Here is an 8,651-nt window from a genome sequence, read left to right on the forward strand (position 1 = left end):
GCGACCAGAACTGGACGCAGTATTCCAAGTGCGGTCTAACCAAAGTTTTATAGAGCTGCAACAAGATCTCACAACTTTTAAACTCAATCCCCCGTTAATGAAAGCCAAAATACCATATGCTTTCTTAACAACCCTGTCCACTTGGATGGCCATTTTAAGCGATCTATGTACCTGCACACCAAGATTCTCTGTTCCTCCACACTGCCAAGAATCCTATCCTTAATCCTGTACTCAGCTTTCAAATTCGACCTTCCAAAATGCATCAGCTTGCATTTATCCAGGTTGAACTCCATCTGCCACCTCTCAGCCCATCTCTGCATCCTGTCAATGTCCCGCTGCAGCCTACAACAGCCCTCTACACTGTCAACGACACCTCCAACCTTTGTGTCGTCTGCAAACTTGCTGACCCATCCGTCAATCCCCTCATCCAAGTCATTAATACAAATTACAAACAGTAGAGGCCCAAGGACAGAGCCCTGTGGAACACCACTCACCACTGACTTCCAGGCAGAATATTTTCCTTCTACTGCCACTCGCTGTCTTCTGTTGGCCAGCCAATTCTGTATCAGACAGTTAAGTTCCCCTGTATCCCATTCCTCCTGACCTACTGAATGAGCCTACCATGGGGAACCTTATCAAATGCCTTGCTGAAGTCCATAGACACCACATCCTTCTTGTTATATCTTCTTATTCTCCATCTTTTCACAAATAGGAACAATTTCTCCTATGTCTATATTCTGATTATGACTACTAATCATTTTGAATGCATTTATCAAATCTTCTCTCAGCCCTCTTTTGTGCAAGGAAAACAACCTTAACTTCTCTAATATATACCTTCATAACGGAAGCACCCCATCCCTGGGAAGTATTCTCATGGAAGTTTTCTGTAGTCTCTCCAATGTACTACATCCTTCCTATAATCCTGGATGTAACATTCCTGCTGAGGCTAAAATCAGTGTTTTCTACGAGTTCAACATAACCTTACTTTTGTACTTTATGGCCGTTCTTAATAAAGTCGAGGGAACTGTATGCTTTATTAACTAACTCAACCTGTCCTGTCACCTTCAATGACTTAAGTGCATTTATGTCTAGATACCTCTACTCCTGTCCCAAGTTACATTATGCCTTTATGTTTTTCAGTATTAGAATCTCTACTGGGTGGAAACAGGCCCTTTGGCCTAACAAGTCCACGCTGACCCTCTGAAGAGTATCCCAGCCAATCCCATTCCCCTACATTTACCCCTGACTCATGCACCTAACCTATACATCCCTGAACACTAAGGACAATTTAGCATAGCCAATCCACCTGATCTGCACATCTTTGGATTGTGGGAGGAAACCGGAGCACTAGGAGGAAACCCACACAGACAAGGGAAGAATGTGCAAACTTCACACAGACAGGTTCCTGGTTCTGTGAGGCAGCAGTGCTAACTACTGAGCCACCGTACCACCCTATAGATGTTATATCATCTATCCAATCCCCCTGCTAAAATGAATTACTTCACATTTCTGGGCATTGAAACTCATCTGCCACCTGTCCATTCATTCCATTTGCCAACGCCCTTTTGAAATTCTGCAGAACACTTTCCATAGATCACAAAATTTCCAATTTCACATTGTAAGGACTACTTACATATTATCTGAAATACAAATTGGAGTATGGTAGCTTGGACTGCTATGTTGCAGAGAATGAACTCTTTTTAACAGCTTTAAACAAAATTGGGACTGTTGGATGTTCACTCATTGGTTATGCAAGAACACATTGAAGCTGGATTTTGAGAAACGAAATGGGACCAAGTGTCTGTGTACTGAAAATAAAGAAGTTGCCCAGTAACAGCTTTTGGATCAGCTTTAATAGCATTTTTGTCACAAACCAGAAAACACTGCAGGGTTACTCAGATCTTCAAGAAACTACAAGCAAGATCTCTCTCCCTCTCCAATTGGAAGAAAATCAAAACTAAACTAGTTTGCAAAGAAAAATTTCTAACCCAAGTCCAATGATTGCCTACTGAAGTGAGGATTGCTATGGCTGACAATATATTATTGACAAAAGCCAAAAAGAACAGAGATAAAGTAATCTAATTTTCCCTTCTGATTTGGACTCTTGATTCATATGTTTTGTTCCTTTCTGTTATGTTTTCCACTCAACAATATTTCTACAAACCATCTGTCTTGACCGTCTTCTCCATGCTAATTGTGAATAAATATGTGCATGTTTGGATTTTAAAGGACATATAGTTTAAGTCTACACATTGGTAATTAATGATCTAATCTGCCACATGTTAAAAGATACATTTGTGATTAAAATAAACCTTTCATTGATTGTTCATTGATGAAGCCTGGTGGGAGTTTCTTTTATCTCAAGTAGTGGCCACATTCAGGCAAATAAATCATCCGAGTGATTAAACTGATCATATTCCACATTTATGACAACTCATGGAATAAATTTGCAGCATAATCTTCCATCAGTCATGATAATATTGATGTAGCTCTCCAATCCAACGCACTCTTCATTCATGAATTTTATTCAATTCATTATACTTATTAAATTGCGTGAGCCCTTATTAAGAAGTCTCTGAATAACTCAAAAACACCACATCCCTGGTTTATTTTGTCTACGCTTCAAGTAACATCTACAGAAAAAAATCACACTTTATCAAACATGGTTTCTCTTCCATAAATCAATATTGACTGCCCAATTTTGCCATTCTTTGGTTGGCATGGACCAGTTTGGGCCAAAGGGCCTGTCTCCGTGCTGTAGGACTCTATGACTCTATTCTTTTATAACTGTTCAATTGTTATATCCTAATTTTCTAGATTCTAACACTTTTCCCTACTAATGGACAATAAGCTAACAGGTCTGTAGTTCTCCATACTCCTTCTCTTCTAAATAGTGGGGTTGCCTTTGCTTGCTTCTAGACAGCAGGAATTTTGCAGAATCAGAAGAATTATCAAAGATAATCATCCACCATCTCTACTGCTCCTTCAACCAACATACTCTGGTGAAGTTCATCTGGTCAAGGAGAGTAAAGTAATCAATCTCAACCAGGTAATTTTTCAATAATTACTTCTTCACTAATTCTTTTAGGTTATCCAAGTTCTTTGGTCATCTAATATCTCTGGGAGATTGTTTAATTTCTCTGCCATTTCCCAAACATCCACTATAAATTGTCCTGTTCTGACTGGTAATGGGCACAATTTATTTGTGTTAATCTCTTTCAATTGATTCTTTTAGAGTTTGTCTTTTTATTCTTCACTAGCTTGCATTCATATTCTCTTTTCCCTTTCCTCAACAATTTCTTGGCCTGTTTTTGCTGCCTCCTAAACTGCTTCAAACTTTAGGCTTACCCCCATTTGTGCTATTCTTAGAAATCACTCTCTCTTATCTAATGCAATCTTTAAATTCTTTTATTAAGCATTTGTCATTCACCTTTCCCTTAGGGTTTTGTGTCTCAGACAAACGTAAATCTGTGGAGACCTTGCATTATTTCTTTGACTACCAGTCATTGCCTATCTACCTTCAAATCTTTTAACGTATTTTTCTAATCCATTCTAGGTAATACACCCATATCCTCAGTTTCTTTTGCTCAGATTTAAAGCCCTAGTTTCAAAATGAATTATGTTGCATTCATGTAAAATTCTATCACATTACATCACTATTTCTCAAAGACAACTTTACAGCAAGGATCATAATTAGCCTTTTGTCAGATCCAAAATAAGCAGTTCCAAAATAGCCTGATCTTTAGTTAGCTCCTCAACAGTCTGTTCCAGAACCATCTCACACACATTCCAGGAATTCATGTATCACGGCATTAATGCTGACTTGGTTAACTCAGTCTATATGAAAATCAAACTCACACCTTATTACCGTAATACCCATGTTACATGCATCTCTAATTGACAGATTAGTACCCAATATTAGTATTACAGTTTAGCGTTCTACAAATATCTCCCACCAATGTTAGCTTTCCCTTGCTGTTTCTTAGCTCCACCCAAACTGATCCTTCATCGTGAAACTTTGTCAAAGATTTTTCTCACTCATGCCCCAATATCATTCCTTAAGGGTGTTATCCCACCTTCATTTGGTTTTTGTCCATTGCTCCTTAAAGTAACAGAATAACCTTGACTATCCATTTTCCAAACTCACTCACCAGTAGCCATATCTCTAGAAGATCTCACTGGACATTGTTGATGTTAGACAATGTTCAAAGTGTGATGAGCTTGAGACCTCTGAATTGTCTGGGTAAGTGAAGTGTGCCCACAGACAGGGCTGGTACAAAATCGATGAGAATCTTAATTGGTCAAAATGGATGGGTTTGGTTGACATGGGGTGTTAAAATTGTAAAAATATCAAACTTGACCGACTTTTTTTTATTAAAAGGGATTAGTCGAGGGGTGACCAGAGAACTGGCTCCTGGGAGATGGATCATTTATTATTATAATGAGGCTGCACGCTCCAGAATTAATTTCCATTTTTAATGTAAATCCAGCAATTACAAGGAGGGGAAGATAGCTGAATCCAGCACGCAGGTGCCTTTCCAGTTAGAGTCAGAGTCAGGCAGCACTGAAACAGACCCTTTAGTCCAACTTGTCCATACCAAACATGCCAATGTGACTACTTGCCAGCATTGGCCCATATCCCTCTAAACCCTTCCAATCATACATCCATCCAGATGCCTTTTAAATGTTGCGATAGTACCTGCCTCTACCACTTCCTCTGGCAGCTTGTTCCAAACAAGCACCACTCTCTGCATGAAAACATTACCCCTCAGATCCCTTTTAAATCTTTCCTCTCTCAACTATGCCCTCTAGTTTCAGACTCCCCCACCCTAGGGAAAAGACCTTGGCTATTTACCCTGTCTCGCCTCTCATGATTTTATAAACTTCTATTAGGTCACCCTTCAGTCTCCAATGCTGCAGGGAAAACAACTCCAGCCTTTCAGCATTTCCCTAAAACTCAAACCTTTCAATCCCAGTGACATCCTTGTATACGTTTTCTGTACCCTCAAGTTTACCAGAATTGTTCCTATTGAAGGGCGACCAGAATTGTATGTAGCATTCCAAAAGTGGCCTCACCAACATCCTCTACAGCTATGATGTGACGTCTCAACTCCCATAAACAAAATTCTGACCAATGAAAGCAAGGATACTCATGTCTTCCTCATTACCCTGTCTACCTGCAACTCTACCTTCAAGGAATTGTGAACATGCATCCTAGATCTCTGTGTGCCAATACACCCCAGGGCCCTACCACTAACTGTATAAGTCCTGCCCTGGTGTGCCTTACCAAATTGCCAACACCTCACATTTATCTAAATTAAACTCCATCTGTCACTCCTCGGCCCATCTGATCAAGGTCCCATTATACTGTGAGGCAACCTTTGCTGTCAACTACACCACCTATTTTGGTGTAATCTGCAAACATACTAACATATCTAGATACCTCTCCTGATGTCTACATGCCTCCTATATTCACACCCAAATCATTTATATAAACGATGAAAAGCAGTGGTCCCAGCACAGATCCTTGTGACACACTGTAAGTCATAGGTATTCAGACTGAAAAGCAACCCACTACCACCAACTTCTGACTCCTACCTTCAAGCTAATTTTGTATCCAATTTCCCAGCTCCCCCTGCATCCCATATGATCTAACCTGATTTAACCAGTCTACAATGTGGAAACTTGTCGAATACTTTGCTAATGTCCATATAGACAATGCCTACCACTCTGCCTTCATCAATCTTCTTTGTCACCTCTTCAAAAAACCCTATGCAGTTATTGAGACATAATTTTCCACATACAAATCCATGTTGACTATCCCAAATCAGTCTTATAATTTTCAAATGCATGTAAACCCTGTCTCTCAGAATCTCCTCCAACAACTTACCCACCACTGACATAAGGCTCACCAGTCTAGAGTTCCCTGGTGATTTCCTTACAGTCTTTTTAAAGTAATGGCACCAGATTAGCCAATCTTCAGTCTTCCAGCACCCCATCCATGGCTGTAGATGATACAAATATCTCAGTAAGGAGCCCAGCAATCTTCTCCTTCCCAAATTTCTAGGCAACATCTGATCAGATCCCAGAGATTTATCTTTTTGTGTTTTAAGATTTCTAGCACTTCCTCTTCTACATTATGAACCCTTTTCAATACATCACTATTTATTTCCCCAAGTTCCCTGGCTTCATGTCCTTCTCCATAGTAAATACTGACACAAAATATTTGTTTAATATCTCATCCATCTCCTGTGGCTCCACATGTAGATGGCCACATTGATCTTTAAGGGGCCCTATTCTCTCCCTAGTTACTCCTTTCTATAATGTACTTACAGAATTCTCCTTAACCCTATATGTCAAAGCTATCTCATGCCCTCTTTTAGCCCTCCTGATTTCTCTCTCAAGTATACATTTACTGCCCTTATTCTCTTTTAGGGGTTCACTCAATCCCAGCTCTCTATACCTGACATATGTCTCCATCTTTTTCTCAACCAGAGCCTTATTTTCTATAGTCATCCAACATTTCCTCCACCTACCAGCCTTGCCCTTCACATTAACAGGAACATACTGTCTCTGAACTCTCGTTATCTAATTTTTAAAGGCCTCCCACTTCCCAACTATCCCTTTACTTGTGAATAGCCTCCCCCAATTAGTATTAGACAGGAACTTTCAAAAGTTGTCAAAATTGGCCTTACTCCAATTTAGAACTTTGACTTTTTGAACAGTCCTATTCTTTTCATAACTATTTTACAACTAATAGAATTATGATCACTTGCCCCAAAGTGCTCCCCCACTGACACCTCAATCACTTGCCCTGCCTTATTTCCCAACAGAGGGTCAAGTATAACTCCTTTTCTAGTAGGTACATCACACATTGGCTAAGAAAGGTTTCTTGTACACATTTAACTATCCAAACCCTTAAGTCCCAGTTTATGTTTGGAAAGTCAAAATCCCCTATTATTCTTACATCTTTGCTCAAACTGCCATCAATCACAGACCCTTACTCTTGTAAACTCCTCACTGCCTCTAACTACCGCTCCAACTAAACTATGCAAACCAATAAAATTTGCAACCAAACACACTACCTGCAGACAGAGTCTCCAAAACAGTCAAAAGTTAGATCTAGTTTATGTACTTCTGCACTCTCCTTTCCGCCACAATCAAACACCCATTGTGAGCCAAGACATTCTTCTAAATCACAATGTCCAACCTCATCACACTTGAGGTACTTCTGAACCTCTCCATTTTGTCAATACTACTCAGGTACAACATCTCCTACCATCAACCTTTCCAATCTGAACCTGCACATTCTGAGTTCCATGAGGCCTTTTATCTACCACCCCCTGACTCTAGCCTGGCACATTTTGGGTTTTTAAGCCTTTGAAGACACAGTTGGGAACTGGAGTAAATAGAATGAGGAAGTGAAAAGTGGCGAGATTTGACACCTTTAGAGCAAATGGGAAGAATATGTAAAGGGTAAGTTAGAAGAGCTGCTGTGGCTCTTCTAACTTGCCCTTTATATATTCTTGATTAGAGTGGTGCTGGAAAAGCACAGCAGTTCAGGCAGCATCCGAGAAGCAGGAAAATCGACGTTCGGGCAAAAGCCCTTCATCAGGAATACAGGCAGAGTGCCTGCAGGGTGGTGAGATAAATGAGAAGAGGGTGGAGGTGGAGAGAAAGTAGCATAGAGCACAATAGGTGAGTGGGGATGGGGATGGAGGTGATAGGTCAGGGAGGAGGGTGGAGTGGATAGGTGGGAAGGAAGATAGGCAGGTAGGACAAGTCATGGGGACAGTGCTGAGCTGGAAGTTTGAACTGGGGTGAGGTGGGCGAAGGGAAAATGAGGAAACTGGTGAAGTCCACATTGATGCCCTAGGGTTGAAGTTTCCAAGGCGGAAGATTAGGCATTCCACCGACTCCCACAGCTACCTGGATTACACCTCTTTCCACCCTACCTCCTGCAAAAATGCCATCCCGTATTCCCAATTCCTCCCTCTGCCGCATCTGCTTGCAGGAGGACCAGTTCCACCACAGAACACACCAGATGGCCTCCTTCTTTAGAGAGCGCAATTTCCCTTCCCTCGTGGTTAAAGATGCCCTCCAACACATCTCGTCCACATCCTGCACCTCCGTCCTCAGACCCCACCCCTCCAACCGTAATTGGGACAGAACCGCCCGGTGCTCACCTTCCACCCTACCAACATTCGCATAAACCAAATCATCTGACGACATTTCTGCCACCTCCAAACGGACCCCACCACCAGAGATATATTTCCCTCCCCACCCCTTTCCACCTTCCGCAGAGACTATTCCCTCCGCGACTACCTGGTCTGGTCCACGCCCCCCAACAACCCACCCTCCCGTCCTGGCACCTTCCCCTGCCACCGCAGGAATTGCAAAACCTGCACCCACACTTCGTCCCTCACCTCCATCCAAGGCCCCAAAGGAGGCTTCCACATCCATCAAAATTTTACCTGCACATCCACCAATATCATTTATTGTATCCGTTGCTCCTGATGCGGTCTCCTCTACATTGGGGAGACTGGACGCCTCCTAGCAGAGTGCTTTAGGGAACATCTCTGGGACATCCGCATCAAACAACCACACTGCCCTGTGGCCCAACATTTCAACTCCCCCTCCCACTCAGCCGA

At 41.7% G+C, this 8,651-nt stretch overlaps 1 protein-coding gene across 1 annotated transcript in view; it reads right to left on the reverse strand.

Moving 5' to 3' along the window:
- Positions 1 to 8,651, reverse strand: part of LOC122564715 — a 155,439-nt gene that overhangs the window by 117,903 nt on the left and 28,885 nt on the right. The window lies entirely within an intron of this gene.

This window comes from Chiloscyllium plagiosum, chromosome 30 (assembly GCF_004010195.1).
Source record: "Chiloscyllium plagiosum isolate BGI_BamShark_2017 chromosome 30, ASM401019v2, whole genome shotgun sequence".
Taxonomy (NCBI): domain Eukaryota; kingdom Metazoa; phylum Chordata; class Chondrichthyes; order Orectolobiformes; family Hemiscylliidae; genus Chiloscyllium; species Chiloscyllium plagiosum.